The sequence below is a fragment of the Elaeis guineensis genome, chromosome 3, assembly GCF_000442705.2.
Source record: "Elaeis guineensis isolate ETL-2024a chromosome 3, EG11, whole genome shotgun sequence".
NCBI lineage: Eukaryota > Viridiplantae > Streptophyta > Magnoliopsida > Arecales > Arecaceae > Elaeis > Elaeis guineensis.
In genome coordinates, this window is record NC_025995.2 from 22,970,473 (window position 1) to 22,995,162 (window position 24,690).

At 33.5% G+C, this 24,690-nt stretch overlaps 1 pseudogene; it reads left to right on the top strand.

The window, feature by feature from the left end:
- The first annotated feature begins 287 nt into the window (after positions 1-287).
- LOC140856214 (granule-bound starch synthase 1, chloroplastic/amyloplastic-like) lies at positions 288-18,219 on the top strand (annotated as a pseudogene).
- The last annotated feature ends 6,471 nt before the right edge of the window (positions 18,220-24,690 follow it).

Genomic DNA, 24,690 nt, shown 5'->3' on the forward strand with positions numbered 1-24,690 from the left:
CTGCTGCCAATGCTCCTCATGCCACAAGAGATACTTGAAGTGGCTCAATGACCGCACGATTGTGTGTTGCGTGATGAGGGCAGCCATGAATGATGAACTTAGTCGTAAGTTTGAAGATGCGCAGCCAGAGGAGATCATTCAAATATTAAATGAGTCCTTCGGCACCCCAGAAGATGCAGAGAAACACAAAATCTTCTGTGCAGTGTTCAATGCCCATATGCGAGAGGAGGCTTCAGTCATCGATCATGTACTGTACATGATTAAGCAGATTGAATGCCTGAGAAAATATGGCTTTCCATTACAAGAACAGTCAGGTAATGATGCTATCTTCAACTCGCTATCGAAATCCTACCTATCATTTCTCGATCATTACAAAATGACGAAGCCTACGGTGAACTATCATGGTTTGCTAGGGTTACTGTAGACATTTGAGAAGGACCACCAGCTCTAGAAGGAGCCAGTGCATGTTGTGGGAGGTTCATCTATAGACTATCAATTCTCTACGAGAGGAAAGAAGAAGAAGGTGCAGAAAACTCATGCCACCGATCCAAAGCAGAGTAAAACGTCGAAAGTCGATAAGAGCCAAATGAAATGCTTCTTCTATAAGAAGTTGGATCATTGAAAGAGAAATTATCCTGCTTATATAGCCACCCTTAACCCAAACAGGCCTAAAAACAAGAGAAAGAAGCAATCGGTTGCTTCACAAAGTACTTATATGATAACTCCTTATAATTTTTCTGTTTGTGATACTACTACCTAGGTATTAGATATCGAAAGTCTGATTAATATATATAATTTATTGCAAGGACTGTAGGTAAGTAGGAAGTTTCAAGAAGGCGAGCGGTTCTTGAACGTTGGAGATAGAAGCCTAGTTTCAGTTCTGGCTTTGAAAACTTTACAGCTTGTCTTTGAGTCCAGTAGTGTCAATATTAGATGATTGCCATTATTGTCCTTCTTTTTTGATGAATGTTATCTCTGTAGGCTTTTTGGCCAAACATAATTTTAAGTTTATAATAAAGGATGATTTTTGTGATATCATTATGAATGATACTGCAATTATACGAGGATAATTAAGACATGGCATATACATAATATCATAGCCTGTTGGTGTAATGTACACATCTAATAAATATCTTAAAATAGATAATGTCAGTGAATCCTACCTTTGACATTATAGGCTTGGTCATGTGAACAAGAAAAAGATTTATAGGTTAATCAAGGAGCGCATCCTTGAAATAGATGATTATGAATCATTACCAACCTATGAATCTTGTCTGCTTGGTAAGATGACTAAATCATCTTTTAAGAGAAAAGATGAAAGAGCCAGCGATGTCTTGGTCTAATACATACTGATGTATGCGAACCTATGAACATAAGTATCAGAAGAGGATACTACTACTTTATTACATTTACAAATGACTTATCAAGGTATGGGTATGTTTATTTTATGAAGCATAAATCAAAATCATTCGAAATATTCAAATAATTCTATAATGAAGTAGAAAAATAGATTGAAAAGAGTATTAAGATCCTTCGATCAGACCGAGGAGGTGAATACCTCACCAGTGACTTCCTGACATATCTAGAAGAGAATGAGATTCTCTCATAGTAAACCTCTCCTGATATACCACAATATAATCGGATGTCAGAAGGGAAGAATCGAACCTTGTTAGACATGATCCGATCTATGATGAGCTTTACGAGTCTACCAATTTTTTTTTTGGAGATATGGTTTAGAAACTGCCTGCTATATTCTGAATAAGGTGCCGAGCAAGTCTGTCGATAAAACTCCATATGAAATATGGACTGGGCATAAGCTGGTGCTCTCACACCTTAGGGTCTGGGGGTGTCCGTCTTATGTTAAGCATTTAAAGATAGATAAGCTTAGATCTAAGTCCGATAAATGCTTGTTCGTAGGGTATCCAAAAAAAATAAAATGATACTACTTTTATCTCACTGAAGAACAAAAGATGTTTGTCAACAACAGGGTAGTCTTTTTAGAAAAAAAGTTCCTTAGAGAAGAAACTAATACCTGTAAAACTGAACTTGATAAAGTTTATGAGGTGGAAGGATCGATACACATAGAATCAGATACAATTGAAGAATCGAATCTGGAGCTAGTAGAGGCACCATTAAGGAGATCCAATAGAGTACCACGTCAACTGGATAAATACTATGATTTCTTGGTTCGAGATGGTGATTCTATTAAACTAGATGAGAACGATGAGAATCCGAACACCTATATGGAGGCCATGTAGAGGTCTGACTCCTAGAAATTGCTTAAAGCCTTGAAGTCCGAGATGGAGTTGATGGAGATCAATGGTGTATGGACACTAGTTGATCCACTCAAAGGGATAAAACCCATAGAGTGCAAGTAGATTTTCAAAAAGAAAAGAGGAGCCAATAGAAAGGTAGAGACCTATAAAGCCCATTTAGTTGCCAAGGGCTACCGTCAATACTATGGTATTGATTATGATATGATATTCTCTCCTATGATAATACTCAAGTCCATCCAGATTATGCCGGCTATAGCTGCACACTTAGATTATAAAATCTGACAAATGGATGTCAAATTACTTTTCTTAATGGGGAGCTAGAAGAAGAGGTGTATATGATACAATCTGAAGGGTTCACATCCACAGACGAGTCTAAGGTGTGCAAGCTGAATAGGTCCATTTATGGACTTAAACAAACGTCTAAAAGTTGGAACATGTATTTTGATAAGGTGATCAAAATGTATAGCTTCATTAGGAATGGAGAAGAGCCTTGCATCTACAAGTGGACTAATAATTCTGTGGTCATCTTTCTTGTACTATATGTGGATGATATACTGTTAATACAAAATGATATCCCAGCTTTGCAGAGTGTGAAGCTGTGGTTATCATCATAGTTCTCCATAAAGGATTTGGAAGAAGCATCCTACATCTTAGAGATGAAGATCTATATGATAGATCTAGATGGTTCTTGGATTGTCCCAATCTACGTATACCGATACCATGTTGAAATAATTCAACATGAGAAATTTTAAGAAAGACTATCTTCCGATAGGTCATGAAATTACTCTTTTCAAGAAGGATTGTCTGACAACCCCTCAAGAGAGAGAGCGTATGAGTAGAATACCATATGCTTCGGTAATAGGATCTATCATGTACACCATGATGTATATGAGGTTGGTGTGGCCTATTCACTAGGGGTAGTGAGTAGGTACAAGTCTGATCTGGATAAAAATTATTGAAAGGTTGTGATGATAATCCTAAAGTATTTGAGAAATACTAAAGATCAATGACTTATCTGTGGAGATACTGATCTGAAACTTGTGTATATACTGATTTTAATTTTCAATCAGATTGTGATGATAGCAGAAACGTGTCGGGCTACGTATTTTGAATGGAGGAGCTATTTGCTGGAAGAATTTCAAGCAACAACTATTGCCGATTCTATATGTGAAGTGAAATACATTGCTATATCCGATGCTGCAAAAGAGGTGGTGTGATTGCAGAAATTAATCATCGAGCTGGGAGTTACACCTTCTATTGATGGCCCTGTCCTGCTGTACTGTGACAGCACTGGAGCCATAGCTCAGGTGAAAGAACCAAAGTCACACCAATGCATCAAGCATATTCTACACTGCTATCATCTGGTATGAGCAATCATGGATCGAGGTAACGTCAAACTTCAAAAGATCAATGGAAAGGAGAATCTAGCCGATCTCTTTACTAAAGCTCTCAGGATCAAAGAGTTCGATGATTTCAAATGAAAGATGGGTATTAGATACTGCCCCGATTAGCTTTAGTCCAAATGAAAGTTGTTGAAAAATATATCCTAAAATCAATCGTATGACAATTGAGTTTCTTTTGTATATGAATTATTCATTGATAAATAAAAGTTATTTTGATATTATTTATCATAAAGTTACATCATTCTTATAGAACTCTTGTATTATGATGAAGTCTTTAGAACTATATTAGTAATCGATAAAGGAAGATTTATCGTATAGTTTTTAAATATATTCACGATCAAATAATACATCATTATAGGATGATAACATTTATCGAGTGAAGATTGTTGTGTACCATATGAGTTTGTTGTCCTCTTAACCAAGGAGTGTAGAGACACTGGTATGGCATACAGATGAGATATAGGAGTACATCGTCACCGATCAAGTGACTCACCTGCTGAGCACTCTGCTGTCAAAAGCTGCTCACGAAGCATATGGACATAAGTGTCCCTCAGATCTGAGATCACTATAGTGACTTGCAAGCAACTCACTGTGCTTTGGTGTCAAACTATCTGCATTTCTAATGTAGTGATGAAAGACTACTGGATACAGTCAAGTACTTACAAAATCTGTGTGTGGATCAAAATGGAATTGATCCCTCCGAATTATAGGAGCTGATGTATCACTGTATTTCAATTTAGTAAAATCTTGATCAAGATAATCCACTAGATGGATTTGAAAGGTTGAAATATAATGTGGATGAAACAGTCTGGGTTGACAGTTAATCCTAGATCATCCTAAAGCATTCAGGATCAAAGGAATGAATTATGCGATAACCATATGCATAGGTTCTGAAATATTCTCTTGCGATTATTTGATCTATCCGAATGTCGGGAACCATTGCTAGATGGTATCTTCGATTAGTACAGGAAGCAATTCCTATGCTACTGACGTAGTGTTTGAACCTATGGAGTCACGCACAAAAGTCAGACGATATAAGAAAGTATTGACCTATGTTTATATATCCAATTTGAAAGTACTTGACTTGATTGAATATATAGACTAACTTGATTGAGAATTAAGTTATGGATCAAATAGAATAGAGGAGTTGACTATGCTAGCTAGCACTACATATGAGGTTCAGGTTCTATCCTGGAGATGAATAGTTTATGATCTATGATCGAAGAATCCTATGAAAAATTGAATTTAAGTGCTAATTAATTTCAGATTAGATCTGATTTAATTATACTTAATTGGATTCAAAATTTCAAGTTAGATTTGATCCTAAATCTTAAATAGTTTAGGATTGACAGCCTATTCGAAATTATTTCAAATCAGCTTCGAATTAGATTCGAATTGATCTATTATTGGATGAGATCCTTAGAGTTTACTTTTACTGAGACTCTCTCACCTCCATGGCTGACCAACACCTGATATGGTACTGGTTGTGGGCCATCCCATATGGGTGTGGACGTGGGTGCATGTAGGTGCCAAGGCGCCAATCCTTTCACAACTAAGAGTCCTTCTTGGATAAGTTATGGATTAATTCAAAGCCTGTTTGAATTAAGAATTCTAATCTTATGGATCATGGAGAATCATCTATAAATAGAGAGGGTCTCTAGCTATGAGATAGTGAACAATCAATAGCAATTAGATTGTGTGAAAGAGAGAAAAAGAGAGAGAGGCGTGAGGCATTGTGGGCATCCCCATCTTGGCATGTCCCTTATCTTGTCGCCCTCTTCCTCCTTGCCGTGGGCCTCTCTTGGGCATCCTTCTTACTGGAGTGAGGTGTCTCACCAGCACCTCTCTTCCCTTCTTTAGTGGCCTTTGTGAAGGTGCTTCAATCTGAGGCTTCATCCCACTTTCCTGCGGTGCTTGGCGTGCGCGTGAAGTAGAGGGCCTGCAGATCCAGGGCTACGCGAGAGTTTGAATCTAGATTTCGAAGATTTGATTCGTATTCTGCTGCATATCAGATATAGATTTAATCTTTATTTAGTTGAACATATAGAAAATTTTAGATGCAACTCCGGTTATCTGTTAGAAACAGACTTTCTTTCCCTTCACTTGGTGGGGCCGGGGGAGGGTAGGAGGCACTTGAGGAGCTTGAGCTTGGGGAGGAGGTTGGTGCGGTCGTCAGTGGTGAGGACAGTGGGACGGTAGTGGATGAAGGTGCAGAGCCAGGGTGGGGAGAGGCCGGCGTGGTAGTGGATGAAGGCGACGACGACATCGGGCTTGTCAGCAGAATTCAAGGTGCCCTTTTTTAATCATAATCCCTTAGGTATGGGAAAAAATTGGAGGGAAACTATATGGTCCTAATGTTGGAATAGATTATGAAGACCACCAGCTGCACTTCTGTCTTTTTATGCTTGGTGAGCAATTTCCCTCTCCTAGTTAATATAAAAGGTTTACTATTGATCTCTTGAATGTAATTCTTCTTTAAGAAACAAATACATGTGTGTGGATTGTATTGCTAATGAATTAAAATAAACTCTTGTTAAACAATATTTTTCTATGGCATCTTTGTGAAAAAATGAGACCAAAGTTTTACATTTATCTGAGCATGCATATTACTCACTGATCTCTAGCACAAAAAACCAAATTGAGTTTGCATGTCATGAATACTGGGAATGGCAAATAGGTTGCCTTTCTTGGTATTCAGAATATAAGGTGCTGCTCTGTGTTGTATTACTCTTGCTATGTAGAGCTACTTGCACCAACCATAATTCTTCACCTGCTACTAAGTTTGTTGGGCCTTAACTTTGAACTCTTTGATGGAAAAAGTGTGCCAACACTTTCCAATCTTCAGCAATTTGTTAAACCTTGTGATTCACAAGTGGCTTAATTTGCAGAGGATTTTAGAGTTTTATCGTTCCTTTCCATGCTATGCTTCACTTTTTCTTAGCAACTGTATATTTGAAATAAAATGTGAAAATTCTCTTGTCACGACTGTTCTGGATCATTTCATATTGTTACAGTAAAATCATACAAAAATATTCTCCAGTGATTTCCAACTTCACCATGTACTAAGATTTTGCAAAAATTTTCCCTACAACTTTTGAAAATAATAATGTGTATTTGTTTTTGTTCAAGAAAAAAATAATTGTAATTGTTGCTTTCAGACAGCTTTGGAAGCTCCAAGAGTTCTGAATCTCAGTAATAGCAAATATTTCTCTGAATTATATGGTATGTAGTTTAATTGCTACTTCTCACAAGTTAACAATGTCAAACTTCTAACATATCATATTCAAGTCTTTTCTCTTGGCATCAGTTTGTGGATTTTTTGTGCAGGGGAAGATGTTGTGTTTATTGCTAATGATTGGCACACTGTTCTTCTTCCTCGTTACTTGAAGAGTATCTATAAACCAAATGGCATTTACATGAGTGCCAAGGTGAGCTTTCTTTGTAGTTTGAATATTATCTTGTTTTTAGTTATCAGTACAGATATCAAACAACTAGGCTGAGCATTGGTTTGACATTATTTTTAGGTGGTTTTCTGCATCCACAATATTGCTTACTAGGGCTGATTTGCATTTTTGGATTTTGAACTTCTTGATCTCCCAGATCATTTCATTTCTTCCTTCGATTTTATTGATGGGTATGGACCCATAATTTGCCTTGTAGGAAAATTGGCATTAGTACAGTTTTTCCTTAAGTTTCAAATGCATAAATTTTTCATCCTTGTTTTTGCAGTTATGATAAACCTATGAAAGGAAGGAAAATTAATTGGATGACGGCAGGAATATTAGATCAGACTGCATCTTAACCGTGAGCCCATATTATGCTACAGAGATTCTTTCAGGTCTTGAAAAAGGTTTTGAATTGGATAACATTCTTCGTAAGACTGGCATCACCAGTATTATGAATGGGATGGATGTTCAAGAATGGAATCCAGCAATAGATAGATATATCAGTGTCTATTACTGTCACGCTCCCGACCCGAGATTTTAAATCGAGGGTCATAGCAACCGCCGCATACTCATAGAAAACTCTTCCCATAAGCATGCAAGGCATCTTATCATACTATCCTAAAACAATAGCGGAATAATTAGTCAACAATTTAAATCTAAAATATAACGATCTAAATTTTTTTCTTTAATATCTCAATAAATTCAACAATGATTCATAGGCCTTACATCAAATTCAATAAGACTTTCAACCGAAAATAAAAGTATAGAGATTCTACTTCTGATCACTCTTCCATTCATATCTTGTATCATCTTAATTCCTCAACATCTGTAAAAACAGTAAAATAGGAGGTAATAAGCTAGACAGCCCAGTAAGCAATGATCACTTCTCAACAGATTTCATCAGGCATTTAAGTAAATAATCATTTATAGAAAATAAGTATATAGAGTTCATCAATTCGAAATCAATTTCAATTATGCAACATAATTCATGCCAATTTCATTTCCTTTTCGAAAATTCAAGTTTCTTTCCAGATTTCAATTTCTTTCATTCTTAAATTATTTTCGTCAACCATGAGCTATAACCATATTTTTCCTGTGGCAGGGTCATAACACCGCGTATCTTCTTGCGATGAGCTGCGAATCATCTGGTAGCAAAGTCCTTCGAAACCGCTAGTCTCTCTGGCGGTTTGTCGCTGGTCTCTCTAGCGACGTAAATCCTCAGGACAAATCAATTGCCAACGTATATGCCCCCATTGGCAGGGTCCTTTACATAGTCAGGTTGTTAATTCATAATGTTTCTTATATCATAATTCTTCATAAATCATATTTCATATTCTAATTTCGATAATAAAACATATAATCATGTAGTATCGAAATCAATCAATATAATGCATCATGGAATCAATATGTTCGATCATGCTTCATCATAACATTTCAAATAAGATATTCTCATAACAAAATACCATTCATCCAATTCATGCATCGTTTCACAAATCATGTCAGAAAAATATATTATAATTTATCGATAAATCTAAAAAAAGTGAAACATTATTTATCTCGAACGTATTCCAATAAACCCACATAATTCTATAAATTTTTCTTCCAAAAATTTTGTTCGTAGATCATATCGTGATATCCTATGATCAAACATCCACAATCCTATATAGAATCAATTTCAATAATTAGAAAGAATACGAATACCATATTTCAACAGTTTAGATTGGGTCCGATCATCTAATTTTATCTAATCAAAATCTAATTAGGACCTAAATGATCCAAAATTTGACTATCAGATCAAATCAGATTTGAAGTGATAGGACTGAGGTTTCTTCATCAATTTCATAAAATCAAGTGGAGAGAGAAAATCAGAGGAGAGAGAATTTATGAGGTACAATTCGAATTGATCAGGTGACACAATCCAACATTACGATTGGTCCAATATCTCGATTGGTGAAATCAACATGATCAAATCAAGTCATAGCTAGATCGAAATCATGGATGATCAAATCTAATGATTCATGGTCTGATTAAGGTGGGTGCCAGTATGCTGTTTGACAACCATGGATCAGGGTTCTTCATTAGAATCAGATCAAGACTATTAAAAGAATTTTTTTCATTCACTAACCTTTTTAGAGAGAGAATCAATCAAGAGAGAGAATATTTTAGAGAGAGAAAATTCTAGAGAGAGAAAACTCATCTTGAATTCTTCCGACAATATAATTCAACAAATTCGATCGATCAGATCAAATCATGTTAAGATTATCATGTGAACAATTCAATAAAATCATGAGAAATAAAATCTAAAAATACCTGATCTGATCAAAGTGGATGTCGGTGTACCGTCCGACGATCACAGATCAAAAATTCATCACGAAGATTATTTAAATTCATCATCATTCTTCTCAAAATTCTAGAAATCTTAAGAGAGAAATAATCTAGAGAGAGAATTTTAGAGAGAGAAAGTAGAGAGAGAAAGTTCAAATCTAGAGAGAGAAAATACTAGTTCAGACTGAAGAAAGAGAGGGAAGAGAGAGAAACTCTCTTTCTCATATTTTATTATTTATATCATTATTTATTAATTAATTAATTTTATTTTTCTTTCTTTTTTTTTCTTTTTTTCTTCACGAAAGAGAGAGAAGAAAATCCTATTTATTATTATATTATTATTATTATATTATTTTTCTTCTTCTTTTTCTCTTTTTTTTTCTTTTTTTCTTTTCTTTTCCTTCTTTTTCTTTTCTTTTTCTTTTTCTTTTCTTTTCCTTCTTTTTCTTTTCTTTTTCTTCTTCTTCTTTTCTTTTTCTTCTTTCTTCTTCTTCCCGTGGGTTCTTTTGGGCCAAAACAGAGGATCTCACAACCCCCTGTTGGCTGGCGGGCCGGCGGTGCAACCGACATGGGGCGGCCATCGGCAGGAGGGGGGTGACCTGACGACGAGAGGAGGGCCAAACCGATGGTCGGCAGTGACCACCGGCGTCGGAAAAGTCGAAGAAAAATGGGCAAAAATAGAGGTTCTTCCGCAACAAAATCCGACGACTCTGGTCGCCGGCGAGCATGCACACCGGCACGGAAAGGAAAGGGGAAAAGAGAGGAAGGAGAGGAGGCTTACCTCCGACACCGGCGAGGCTTTTCCGGTGAGCAATTGGACGGGCACAGGGACGGGTCTCCGTGAGGATTTTTCGATGATTGCCGCCATTTTGCCCCAGGATTTCTCGATGAGAGGGAGAGAGGAGGGTTCTCCTCCTTAAATAGAGCCGGAGGGGGCTCTTTCCGACTCCGATTGGGAGTCGGCGAGAGGAGGAAGAAGACTCCCTTTGGAAGTGTTCTCCCCTATTTTCTTTCTTTTTTTTTTCATTTTAGGCTTTGGTGGGCTGGGATTCTTACATGGCTGGGCCATCACATTCTTCTCCTCTAAAAAAAATTTCATCCTCGAAATTTTTCTTGCTTGAGTCTTCATAGTTTCTTACTTGAATCTCATCCATAAATATTTTAATATTTTAATTCTTGATGTAAATTTATTCTTAAATCATTTCATAAAAAAAAAGTTGGTACATCAAATATCTATCTGAAACGAAACCATTCATTTTTTTATTTATCAAGATCAACATCTCAAAAATTTTTAATGTTTCAAGATTTCAAAATTATGATCTCATTTCCTGTAAAAATTAAAGTTCAATATCTCATGACTCAAATTAAAATCAAATCTATCCCTTGTGAATAGAAGAAGGTCAATGTCTCTATTCTTGCATAAGAACTTCATTCATCATCATTCATTTATTTATTTATATATTTTTTTAAAATATTAATCACTCTTAATTTGAACCCATCATAAGCTAGGCAAAACATACTTATGTGAATCATTTGATGATATCCCAATCAATCAAAATTCAAAAATATTTTTCTTATTCGTACTTTCAAAGGTTGAAGATTTATCATTTCAATCTCATTCTCGAACTTTTGATATTTTAATTCTCGATATAACTTCATCATTAAGTCATTTCATAAAGATCAATATCACCATTGTTGATTGAATCAATATCACTATTTCTAGTCATCAAAATTTTCTTACTCAAACCCTCAAACTCTTAAATATTCTAATTTTTGAAGCAAATTTTATCATTAAGTCATTCCATAATAAGAATCAATTACTCAAAAATTGATCTAAATCAAAACTATATTTTTCTTATAATCAAAATCAATGTCTCTATTCTAAGTAAGTATATCAATTTGCTTTATCTAAACATTCACTACTCTTAATTAATCGGTTCATTATCAAATTAAATTATAAATAACTCCAATCTATCTTTTGTAGAACAATCGTCAATATCAATAGATAACCTCAATCTTTTCCATTCAGTCAGAGAAATAATAATGATCAAAAGAGTTCTAACTTCAAATTTCATTATACCCTGGAGATAAATATTTGAGTATAATAATCTAAGATCAAAATCATCATTCGATAAACGATCTCAAATTCTTCCTAATAAATAGAGAATTATAAAATTTAATTTTAGGATATTCTAAATCTAAAATCAAAAATCAAAGGTCCACTCATCCTAAAATTAGGATGCTAAATATTTTTTTTTTAGCATAATGGGTGGAAGCACTACTTTTAAAAATCACATTAGAATATCTAAAATAATTCAAAATTTTAAAATATTATTCTTTCTAATATCAATAATTTTTTTTTGTATCAAACCATATCATCTATCATAATTCTTTAACTCAAAGGGTTAACATTCCTGACTTACTCAAAGTAATCCAAATTACCATGCTTCCGCTGCGCACTCTGATCTAACAATCAAAATTTCTTAGATTCACCAAAAAAAAAAGTTTGATCAAATTATTTCTTTATCTTATCAATAGAAAAGATCTAAAATTTTAAATTATAATTGAAGCCAAAGATTAACTTTCGATTCTCATTCATATTTTTACTGGTGTACAATAATCTTGATTAACCCTTGAGTCCAATATCATATTTGAACCATCATATAGATTTACTATAATCAATATGAATCAAATCTTAATTCTCATATCAATTCAATTCGATAATTTTTAAATCAAAAATTCTTATAAATCAAATCAATGAAAAAAATCCTTCAATGCTCCACCAAATTTGGACATAATTAGAATATATAAGAATTTCAAATCATTATTTTTTTTCTAAAATTTCTATCATCAAGATCTTCAATATCTATCAAATATCCTTTCATAACAATCATACAAGCTTCAAAAATCAAATCTACATTTAATAGTAGATTCAATTAGGGACCTCGTTAACAAAAGCAAAGGAACTCCTATCAATTCTTAAATCCAAAATTTCTAAATTGTAAATTCACATGGATCCCTTAATCTGAAATAAATATAAATTAAATCTTTTATCTTAATCTAAAGATATTAATTTTTCATTAACAACCTCAACAATAATATCAGAAAATCTCTTGATCAACTTAGATATGAAATCTTTAAATTGAAATTTCATACACATCATGTACTCTCCAAGAGACATAATAAAATCCATTATCTAGATCTAAAGATGATGATTCAAGATTCCAGTACGATGAATATTCTACAACCTCATAATCGATTTCATCAATAAGAAATTAGTTTCTTTGCAATATCCTCAAATATGCATTCATCCTAATATGCCACTTTATATATAATCCACATACCAAATTCAATTTCGATAAATATTCAAATCAAGCATCATAAAAGATTTTTCTTAGTCCATCCTGGAATAATATTTTATCGTCAAATCTTTATCTTGCTAATAATAGTCAACTTCTCAACTAGAAGTAATATCATAGTATTATTCTCACATCGAATTTGAACTCACGATTCACTTGAATAACCAATGATCAAATTAATAACCATAATGCACAATAAAATTTTATGTCAATCCTTTTGTGATTACTTTCGATCAAGATCTAACTAATCATATCATGATCAATAGATCATCCATCATATTTCAAATTTTATATGTTATAATCTCTTGTGATCCTTTCATACATAATCCCAATGTTTAATCAAAATTTATAAATATTTTTTCCACTACAATCATCAAAGATCTATACTATAATGTCCCTGGTGTCTATCCACTTACACCCATTCTATATCTGATTCTATGTTTCATAATTTATCCACTTATGCTCTGATACCATATTAATTATCACGCCCCCGACCTGAGATTTTGAATCAAGGGTCATGGCAACCGCCGTATACTCATAGAAAACTCTTCCCATAAGCATGCAAGGCATCTTATCATACTATCCTAAAACAACAGCAGAATAATTAGTCAACAATTTAAATCTAAAATATAACAACCTAAATTTTTTTCTTTAATATCTCAATAAATTCAACAATGATTCATAGGTCTTACATCAAATTTAATAAGACTTTCAACCAAAAATAAAAGTATAGAGATTCTGCTTCTGATCACTCTTCCATTCATATCTTGTATCATCTTAATTCTTCAACATCTGTAAAAATAGTAAAATAGGAGGTAATGAGCTAGACAGCCCAGTAAGAAATGATCATTTCTCAATAGATTTCATCAAGAATTTAAGTAAATAATCATTTATAGAAAATAAGTATATAGAGTTCATCAATTCGAAATCAATTTCAATTATGCAACATAATTCATGCCAATTTCATTTTTTTTTTCAAAAATTCAAGTTTCTTTTCAGATTTTAATTTCTTTCGTTCTTAAATTTTTTTCGTCAACCATGAGCTATGATCATATTTTTCTTGTGGCAGGATCATAACACTGCGTATCTTCTTGCGGTGAGCTGCAAATCATCTGACAGCTAAGTCCTTCGGAACCGCTGGTCTCTCTGACAGTTTATCGCTGGTCTCTCTGACGACGTAAACCCTCAGGACAAATCAATTGCCAACGTATATGCCCCCATTGGCAGGGTCCTTTACATAGTCAGGTTGTCAATTCATAATATTTCTTATATCATAATTCTTCATAAATCATATTTCATATTCTAATTTCGATAATAAAATATATAATCATGTAGTATCGAAATCAATCAATATAATGCATCATGGAATCAATATATTCGATCATGCTTCATCATAATATTTCAAATAAGATATTTTCATAACAAAATACCATTCATCCAATTCATACATCGTTTCACAAATCATGTCAGAAAAATATATTATAATTTATCGATAAATCTAGAAAAATTGAAACATTACTTATCTCAAACGCATTCCAATAAATCCACATAATTTTATAAATTTTTCTTTCAAAAATTTTATTCGTAGATCATATCGTGATATCCCATGATCAAACATCCACAATCCTATATAGAATCAATTTCAATAATTAGAAAGAATACGAATATCATATTTCAACAGTTTAGATTGGGTCCGATCATCTAATTTTATCTAATCAAAATCTAATTAGGACCTAAATGATCCAAAGTTTGACTATCAGATCAAATCAGATTCGAAGTGATAGGATCGAGGTTTCTTCATCGATTTTATAAAATCAAGTGGAGAGAGAAAATCAGAGGAGAGAGAATTCATGAGGTATAATTTGAATTGATTAGGTGACACAATCCAACATTACGATTGGTCCAATATCTCGATTGGTGAAATCAACATGATCAAATCAAATTATGGCTAGATCGAAATCATGGATGATCAAATCTAAAGATTCATGGTCTGATTAAGGTGGGTGCCAGTATGTTGTCTGACAACTATGGATCAGGGTTCTTCATTAGAATCAGATCAAGACTATTAAAAGAAATTTTTTCATTCACTAACCTTTTTAGAGAGAGAATCAATCAAGAGAGAGAATATTTTAGAGAGAAAAAATTCTGGAGAAAAAAAATTTTAGAGAGAGAAAACTCATCTTGAATTCTTCAGACAATATGATTCAATAAATTCGATCGATCAGATCAAATCATGTTAAGATTATCATGTGGACAATTCAATAAAATCATGAGAAATAAAATCTAAAAATACCTGATCTGATCAAAGTGGATGTCGGTGTACCGTCCGACGATCACAGATCAAAAATTCATCACGAGGATCATTTAAATTCATCATCATTCTTCTCAAAATTTTAGAAATCTTAAGAGAAAGAAATAATCTAGAGAAAGGATTTTAGAGAGAGAAAGTAGAGAGAGAAAGTCCAAATTTAGAGAGAGAAAATACTAGTTCAGGTTGAAGAAAGAGAGGGAAGAGAGAGAAACTCTCTTTCTCATATTTTATTATTTATATCATTATTTATTAATTAATTAATTTTATTTTTATTTCTTCTTTTCTTTCTTCTTTTTTTTTTCTTTTTTTCTTCACGGAAGAGAGAGGAGAAAATCCTATTTATTATTATTATATTATTATTATATTATTTTTCTTCTTCTTTTTCTTTTTTTTTCTTTTCTTTTCCTTCTTTTTCTTTTCTTTTTCTTTTTCTTTTCTTTTCCTTCTTTTTCTTTCTTTTTTTTTTTTTCATTTTGGGCTTTGGTGGGCTGGGATTCTTACATGGGCTGGGCCATCACAATTACGATCCAATAACTATGAGATCTTCCTAAGATGTCAATGCAACCTAATCATCTCATTGTAAATTTCTCATTAAAGAACATTTTTAGGTGAGGGAGGCAAAAGCTCTTAATAAGAAAATGTTGCAAGCAGAAGTAGGGTTGCTTGTGGATCGAAACATCCCTATTATAGCTTTTATTGGTAGACTAGAAGAGCAGAAAGGCTTAGATATTCTAGTAGCAACTATTCCTCACTTCATTGATGAGCATGTTCAGATAATTGTTCTTGTAAATAATACTACCTGATTCTTTTAACTTCTATGTATGACTTACATAAGGAATGCATAGGATTTGCTAAAAACTTATGTCTTATCTGCAAGAAACTGGCTAGAAGAAAATGGAGCAACAGCTTGAGCAGTTAGAAGTGAAGTATCCAAACAAGGCTCGAGGAATTGCAAAGTTCAATGTTCCCTTCGCACATATGATGCTAGCTGGAGCTGATTTTATCATTATTCCTAGTATATTTGAACCATGCAGTCTTATCCAAATGCAAGGTATGCAAGATGGAATGGTATGGATTCTTTTCTCATGGATCCTTGGTTTTGACAGGACCAGCTAGCTTCATGTATCAAAAATAGACTGATGGAATATAATGTTGTGACAATTTCTTTAAGGCTTGACTTGGTTACTTTATTTTGTATATGTTTGGATTCATATAGCTTGTAATTCTAAGCTATTCTTTAGTTCATGCTTTTAGGATGATACGACAATTTTACCTATTAAAAAAGAGAATAAAGAGAAAAGGAAACTAGCATTGTTGTTCTTTTGGTGTTAAAGGTCAAAATGTGACAAATTTCTCTGGTATGAAGCTTCATCTTTTAAGACGAAGTAATTGTGCAAATGATATACAAGACAATGCCTAAAGATTGATGATAAGTGGAATCTATTGCAGCTACCTATTTGTGCCTCCACTGGTGGACTCGTCGAAACGTGAAAGGTGTAACTGGATTTCATATGGGAGCATTTAGTGTTAATGTAAGGATATTCTTGCTGCTAATTAAATTCTTTACTAATGTCTTCACACCATTTATTAGTCTAAATTTCCTTCTCTAATTTTTTCAGTGTGATGCTGTTGATCTAGTGGATGTAACTGTAGTTGCATCCACTGTCAAAAGGGATGATGGCGTCGGGCTTGTCGGGGGCGGTGATGACGGCATCGGGCTTGTTGGGGGCGGTGATAAATTAGTTCTCCATTCAATTGGAGCAACAAATTATGGTAACATAAGCTCTATTCTATCAAGAAGTTAAACTAAGGAGCTTGTGGAATGTCAGCATGCTATAGGGTTGAGGAAGGATAGGAATTAAAGTTCAGGAATATAGTGCCAACAAACAAAACTAGTTATATATGTAAGCACACCCCTCATGCTTTCCATACATTTCACTGTTGGTGGTATGAATAGCAACTTGGTTTGTATAGAGGTGTTATGTGAATAGGTAAAACTTTAATGAAACATGTTGTAGCCACTCATATTATTTGGTAGAAAGATTATGTATGTGTCTATATACATATATTTTTAATAGTGATTTAAGCTCTAAAATGACACACACACACACACACACACACACACACACACATATATATATATATATATATATATATATATATATATATATATATATATATTCTTTCTTTTGCATATTTAGATCGGGGATATGATGGATGGTGTCAAGAAAAAATAGGGATTGTCTTGCTGATGGCTTTATAGGTTAATAAACTCTCAAATTTTGTAAAGTTGACTTTTTAATGTCATCTATTCTAGTTTACTTTATTCTCTTTTTGGTGGAGCAAAAGTGAGCTTAGAATTTATGTATAAAGTACAGGAAATCAACTGAAACTTGTTTATTTCATATTTTGAGTTCTAGTATTTATTTTCTTTTATATTCAAAAATCTGATGATATATGGTCTTATTCTTTAGGTTTTAATAAAACTAAAAAAGTTGTTGGGATAATTCTTTTGAGACTACCACTATGTATATTTAGTTCTCTTTAATGCAATGATAAAGATTATCTTATTTACAATTGTTTCATCTCTTTGAAGCTACTAGCCTTCATATATTATTTAATGTTACAAGATACTTAAATAAGTTATCAATGCATCATTTCTATTTTTATTTACTATAATAGGTGATCTACATTTTGAAATTAAATAGGACAGTAATGTCCAAAAGTTAATTATATATCTTTGTTTTATTATTAATAGTAGAGGTCCATTTATGCCCACGCTTTGGTAACTCCCACGAATTCTGATTCGTATGTATTTAGTTATCCACGTTTGATAAAGGAGGGTGTACACTAGGTCTATATCCATGTATACACTCTCACCTACGTTAGATGTTACGTGGGTCAAGCGGGGATACACACACGAAAAGAAAAAATATGGGTATAAGCTACATCCACATCGGACATATCCATATTTAACCAAACATGTATACCAACGTGGGTGCAGATATATCCCCACATTTTTTAGGCCTTTATCCTTATATCTTTCATGTAGGTGTATCTCAGTTTGCTAATAGTGGCGTCCAAGTATTGCATGCTTGATGGGCTTCTCCACACCATTAATTTCCCATGCCATTTAATATAAGAGGGCGCCTCATTTCTTGCATGAAAGAGTTTCATGCATCCTTTCCATGCCATTTGATGGGAGTATTTAATGTGGAAGGGAGTCTCTTCATTTCTCCCCTTATCTTTAAGTTTTTAATGCCTTGAAGGAGGTATTCTTCTCTTGGTTAAATAACCCACACCCAAGCCCAATAGAATCAGCCATTTTCAGCCCAAATCTTGACTCAAATAAAAATCATGAAAGATGTCAAACACCCTCCAACCACCCAACACTTGGGTGACAAAACCAGGGGCACCAAAAATATTTTTGGTGTGAAGGATGGAGGAGTCCTTCTCTCAGAAGACTCCTCCCTGAGGCATAGATTTCAGGAGGTGTGAAAACATTTCTTGTTTTAGCAAGGTGTCCCATCTGGTTTCCAACATTTGGATGCCATACCATAAGTGGATAAGATGCCACAATGCATGAAACTCTTTTGCACAATGAACAAGAGGGTTAGCGTAGATTTTTTCTGTTTTTAGCATGAACACCTTCACATGTGAGGTTTCTCCTATTTTTAGCATGGAGAGTCCCCTTATTATCCAACTCTTGGAAGCCATTTAAAATGCCAAAAATGCATCCAACTCTTGGACCTCAGAAACAAATGGCGCATTGGGTTAAGAAGGAATTCTTCTCTTGGTTTAATTGAACAAAAAGTCCAACCTGATTAGAACTATGAACTTAATTTGACTACAATTCATTGGCCCAATGCGATTAGGGTTTATGATTGTAGAGCAAATCAGATTCATAGTTGTAATTAGATTAGATTTTATGTTCAATTAAAATTGATCTAATTGTCATTGACCTAATTTGATTAGGACTTGAGTCATAGTTGATCGAATCTTTGTGAAGCTAATTAGATTAGGGTTTGTTTAAGAATTGGTTAACTTAACTCAAGAGGGTGACATATGGTTAACTCATAATTGAAATTGGATCAAGAGTGAATCCGAATCAAAAACCCTAAATGGATCCTGTGATCGTGAATTTAAACATCTTAATGATATGTGTATGAATGATATTACAATTAGAATAATATGGATAGTTTATTATCATGCTTTATAAATTTATTATAAATTACATGATGGATGGTTATGGACTAGAAATACCCATGTGATGGATGTATCTATGAATGTATCTGTGATGGCTAATTGTACAGATGTATCTACAATGGTTGTAATTTTTAAATAGGGACTGGGTGCCCCTGATGTATTATATTTTCAGTTGTATCTTTCTTTTTCTTCTTATGTATATTTTCAACTGTTGATTGAGATTTTTACATGTTGATGTAAAATTAATGATAAAAAATTTTATTTATAAATAGATAAAAATTATTTCTTTATATTTATAAATAAAAAAAGAAGACGGAGCATTCATCGAAGCCTTCATGAAGATGAAAACTGGACTATCATGCAGCTTGAAAGCAGAGACGCATGAAGATCGATCATGAAATGGTTCAATCTATGATGCACCTAGGATGAGACCCGTAATCCTTCCAAGTGGCTCGGGTGGATTACACTAGAAAAGTCCATAACCATCCAATTTCTTTATATGCTCTTTTATGCTAGTAGTTATATATATATATATATATATATATATATATATATATATAACCTGTGATGGATATATATATATATATATTTTTTTTGGATGTGTTTGAGATCTAAGTCCTTCATTTAAGTTATATTAAGACATAATAACAAAGTGTTAAGAACACTACCTATGCCTTTCTTCATGCTAAGTCAATAGATTATGTCAAAAACTATAGTGAGTTTATTGTGCTATCCACAAGCCTTGCTATAGGGCTTGATATTATATTGACTTAGTGCATAGTGATGCTTATGATATATTTAACTCATGCTAAGCTAATAGAGTATGTCAAAACTGTAGTCAGTTTGTTGTACTATCTACAAGACTTATTATAGAACTTGATGTAATATTGACTTAGTGATGCTTGTGGCATATTTGGGTACTGCTGTCTTATTATACTATCCATAAGAATAGTATTATTCAAATATGATCATATGAGAATGAAAGATACGACTTAACTAAAATACTATAGTTTGTTGTATTATCTACAAGGCTATAAATATTTTAGAGGTAAAAATTATATTAGGAGTTGCATGAGTTGCAATTGGTAAGAGTTACCTATCTTTGAAATCATAAAAGTTTGTTGTGCTATCCACAAAACTTTTTATGAGGCATTGGGATCTCAACCCCATTAAGGAGCCTGACGATAGGGTTTCTCATTTTTCATACCAAAGGGTTATGAAATTTGCCAAATGAGTGGAATATAGGATTAGATAAAAAATCTCATCTAATTATGCATGTCATCTTGAGTAGACCTTTTATGTTTTGTTATTATATATTCATCTGCTCTTCACTATCACTGTCAATAAATTGACTGGATCGAACTATATGGACTGATTGAGGAACCTGAGAATAGTTCTCAATCAGGAGAAAGTCTCCTATATCTGTAATACTCCTAATCTCAATCCAATCGGGAATGATACTATAGAAGAGAAAAGTGCCATATATAAGATATGGAGGGATGATAGTATGACTGTCAAGTATATTCTAATTGACTTGATCATGTGATTAGGTCAGTTAGGTTCTTATCATGGATGCTGAGTTAAGCAAGAATTTGATCCTGCAAACACTCCCTAATTCCTTCTTTCAGTTTATGGATAGCATAATCAAGGAGAACAAGATGAAGAATGTCTCTGCCAAAGGTACCTATTTTTATTATAGTAATATTAGGCATTGAAAAAGAAATTATAAGAGCTGTCTTGCAAGTGTGAAGCAATAGCAGAATGCAAATGTTGTATTTGCTAAAAGTTTGTATGTGATACAAACTAATTTTATCATTGAGTACTTCTGCTTTGATTCTTGGATATTAGATACCTCCTATGGTTTTCACTTATGTAAGTTGTTGCAGGGACAGCAAGAAATAAGCTGAAGAGAGGTGACTTCAAGTCATTTGGCATTGGTGGAAAGTCCATCCAAGCCGAAGCTATAGGAACCTATCTGTAAATTTTGCCTTCTGACAAAGTTTTGAAACTAGTAGATTGTTATATGATAATGGCCTCATATTTCTATCACTCAATGATAATGTTCTTTATGTTGATAAGAACAAGAAAAGAAAGAGAAAAAATATGAATGTCATATATTTCTAGCTTTCTTGACTTGGTCAAACTAGTTAGTCAAAGATAAATAATTTATAAAAAGAAGAGTTCTTTGATCTGTATATTTTTGAACCATTTGGAACTTGTAAATCTTATCTCATGGGTAAGATGATCAAGATCCTATTTACTGGACATGGGGATAGAGCGAGTGAGTTGTTGGACCTCATACATATAAATGTTTGGAGGCTAATAACAACTCAAGCCAAAGATGGATACTCCATATGAGATATGATGTGGTTCATAATATGCTTCACAAACCTTCTAATCTCATTCTAGGGATATGTCTTAAAAACTATTGCATATATTTTGAATAAGGTACCATCAAAATCTGTTATTCGCACTCTATATGAGATATGAAAAGAATAGAGATAGATTGCCAAGCTTATGTGAAAAGAATTGATGTACACAAGTATTCATGCTAGATCAAATAAGTGCAGGTTTGTAGGTTGTCCTAAGAAGAGTATGTGATACTACTTCTATCATCCTACTAAATAAAAGTTATTTTTCAGTAAGCATGCCACTTTTTAGAAAAAGAGTTTATCCAAGAAAGAGACAGTGGGAGGATAATTGAACTTGAAAAGTTTAAGACCTATAAACTATCCCACAATAATCTATGGAGAGTCTACAAGTTGATCCTCGATCAAATGTGCCTATAGATAAGGCACAACCACGACACACACCTCCTCTTTGAAGGTCAATAGAGTGTATAATGTATCACTCAGATATGAATTTGTTATAAAGAATGACAATGAGACACACGTCATTGAAAATGATGATCCCATGACCTATTTGGAAGCTATCATGAATAGTGACTCTGACAGATGGCTTAAAGCCATATTATCCAAGATGGACTCTCTGTATATCAATCAAGAATGGACTTAAGTTGAAACACCTATGGGTGTGACCCCATAGGTTGCCAACTGATATGTCCATCTGGATGTTGTTTGCTATGGCTGTATATCAGCCAGAGGGATTTGCCTTTTAGTGGGAGGGTAAATCTAGTAAGCAAGTATCGAGGAGTTGGTACATTCATTTTTGATGAGATAGTCGAATTATTTGACTTTATAAAAAATATAGATGAATCAAGTATATACAAAAAGATAAATGAGACTCTCATTTGTTGGAAAATGTGTCTTAAAATCAATCATCTAGATTATAGATGATTGTGCTCCATACAAGTATATGAATTATAAAATAATAAATATTATCTGACAGATTTGTCATAAAAAATACATCTTTCAAAATAGAACTCATATGTTATGATGAAGTCCTTAGAGCTACTTCCAAAATGATAAAGAAAAATTTATCATGTAGTTCTTAAATTCTGCTCGCGATCAAATGATACAATTGTTATAAGGATGATAATTGTATCGAGTGTAGGTCGTTGTATGCCATATTGGTTGGTTGTCCTCTTAACCAAGATATGTGGTGACACAGGTATGGCATATGGATAATTTGTAGGAGTACATTTCACTGAGCGTGACCACTTTCGGAGTATTCTGCTATCAAGTGTTGCTCTGATAGGATATGGGTATATATATCCCTCTGATCTGAGACTGTCTTGGTGACTTGCAAGCATCTCACAATACTTTGGTGCTGGACTATCCAAATTTTTAATTCAGTGACAGAAGATTTTTGGGTACAGTCAAGTACTTGTGAAGTTTGAGTGCGAATCAAGATGGGATTGACCACTCCAAGTAAAATTGAAGATGATGCATCACTATATTTCAATTTAGCAAAATTTTGGCTAAAGTAGTGCTAGTGAGGAGTCACAGAATTTTTAAGATTGAAACACAATATGGACTACTCTTCTTGGGTTGATAGTTTAATCCTTAGTCATCCTTGAGCATCAAGTATTAAAGGGATAAATTATACGGTAACAATATCCACATGGGTTCTAGAGTGTTGCTGGACATACATTCGGCCTATCCGGATGTCGGATTTCATTGCTAGATGGTTACATCGATTAGTACAAAAATTATTCTTATGCTACTGACTTAGGTTTGAATTTATAGGGTCACACACATAGAAGTACCTGTCTGATCAAATGGTTGATCGACGATTATGAATCGTTGAAGAGTTTAATTATCAATTTGATTGATGATTAATCCTATATAAATATTATAATAAATAATTTACTAATGATTGATAAATTAGAAGAATAATTAATTAACAATATGATTGTTAATTGACTCAATTTGATTGAGCAATAAAGATTAGATTAGATCTAATTGAATTGGATTCAATTAGATTGGCTTTGGATTGATTAGATGCAGCCCTATTGGATAACAGGGCTTGTTCCAATTGATCTTAGGGATGCAAATTAAATTCTGAGTTGAATAAGATTTAATTTAGTTTTCTATATATTTTGATTGGTCAAACCCTATTAAAGAATCGGCTTGATTGGATCAAGCCCTATTATCAAATAGCTTCCCTGATATCCATCAAGAAATAATCCCTGGATCAATGGGGTTTTCATCTAACTAATTTTCAATTGGATTGAGGTCTAATTGGTTTCATAATTGGACTAGGATCCAATTAGTTAGTTTGTTATAACTAATTTCTAAATTGGTTAGGATTGAGTCCAAGAATTAGTTAGAGTTGAAAAAGATCTTGAATCCTATTTGGAATAAGACTAAACCAACCCATGTGCCTATTTAAACCTCCATGCCTCCACACCTCTCTTCACGTGGAAACTCCTCATGCCCCATCAAGAAGTGCCTCACCACCTTTCTTTCTTCCATGAGATGAGAGGCATCCTCTTTTTGTTGTCGCCCAAAAATAAGGAGGGGGCATCCAAGAGTTGGACACCCCAACATCCACACGCCAAGCCTCTTCTCCATATCTCTTTGGAAGAGATTTTTCAGAGGATTTGTTGCTGGTTTTTAGGTATCAAAGAGAGGCTCCTCTACTGATTTTACAATAGAAAATTAGAGAAAAAAAGTTCTTTCCAAAGAAAGAAAAAGAAGGAAGAAGAAGGATCTTCTTTCTTTTGCGTGGTCTTGAAGAAGAAGGAGTTCTTCTAGATTTTTTTTCTATTTTTTCTAAGATAAAAATTAAATTAGATCTAATTTTTAACATAAAATTTATAGAAAAAATATCAAAAAAATTTGGTTGGATGTTTGGGGCTTCCTAGAGTTCTAAATCAAAGAGAAAAAGGGAGAAGAAGAGAGAAGAATGGTTCTTCTCTTGGGTCTCTCTTTTATATATTTTTAGGACTCAAAAATCTAT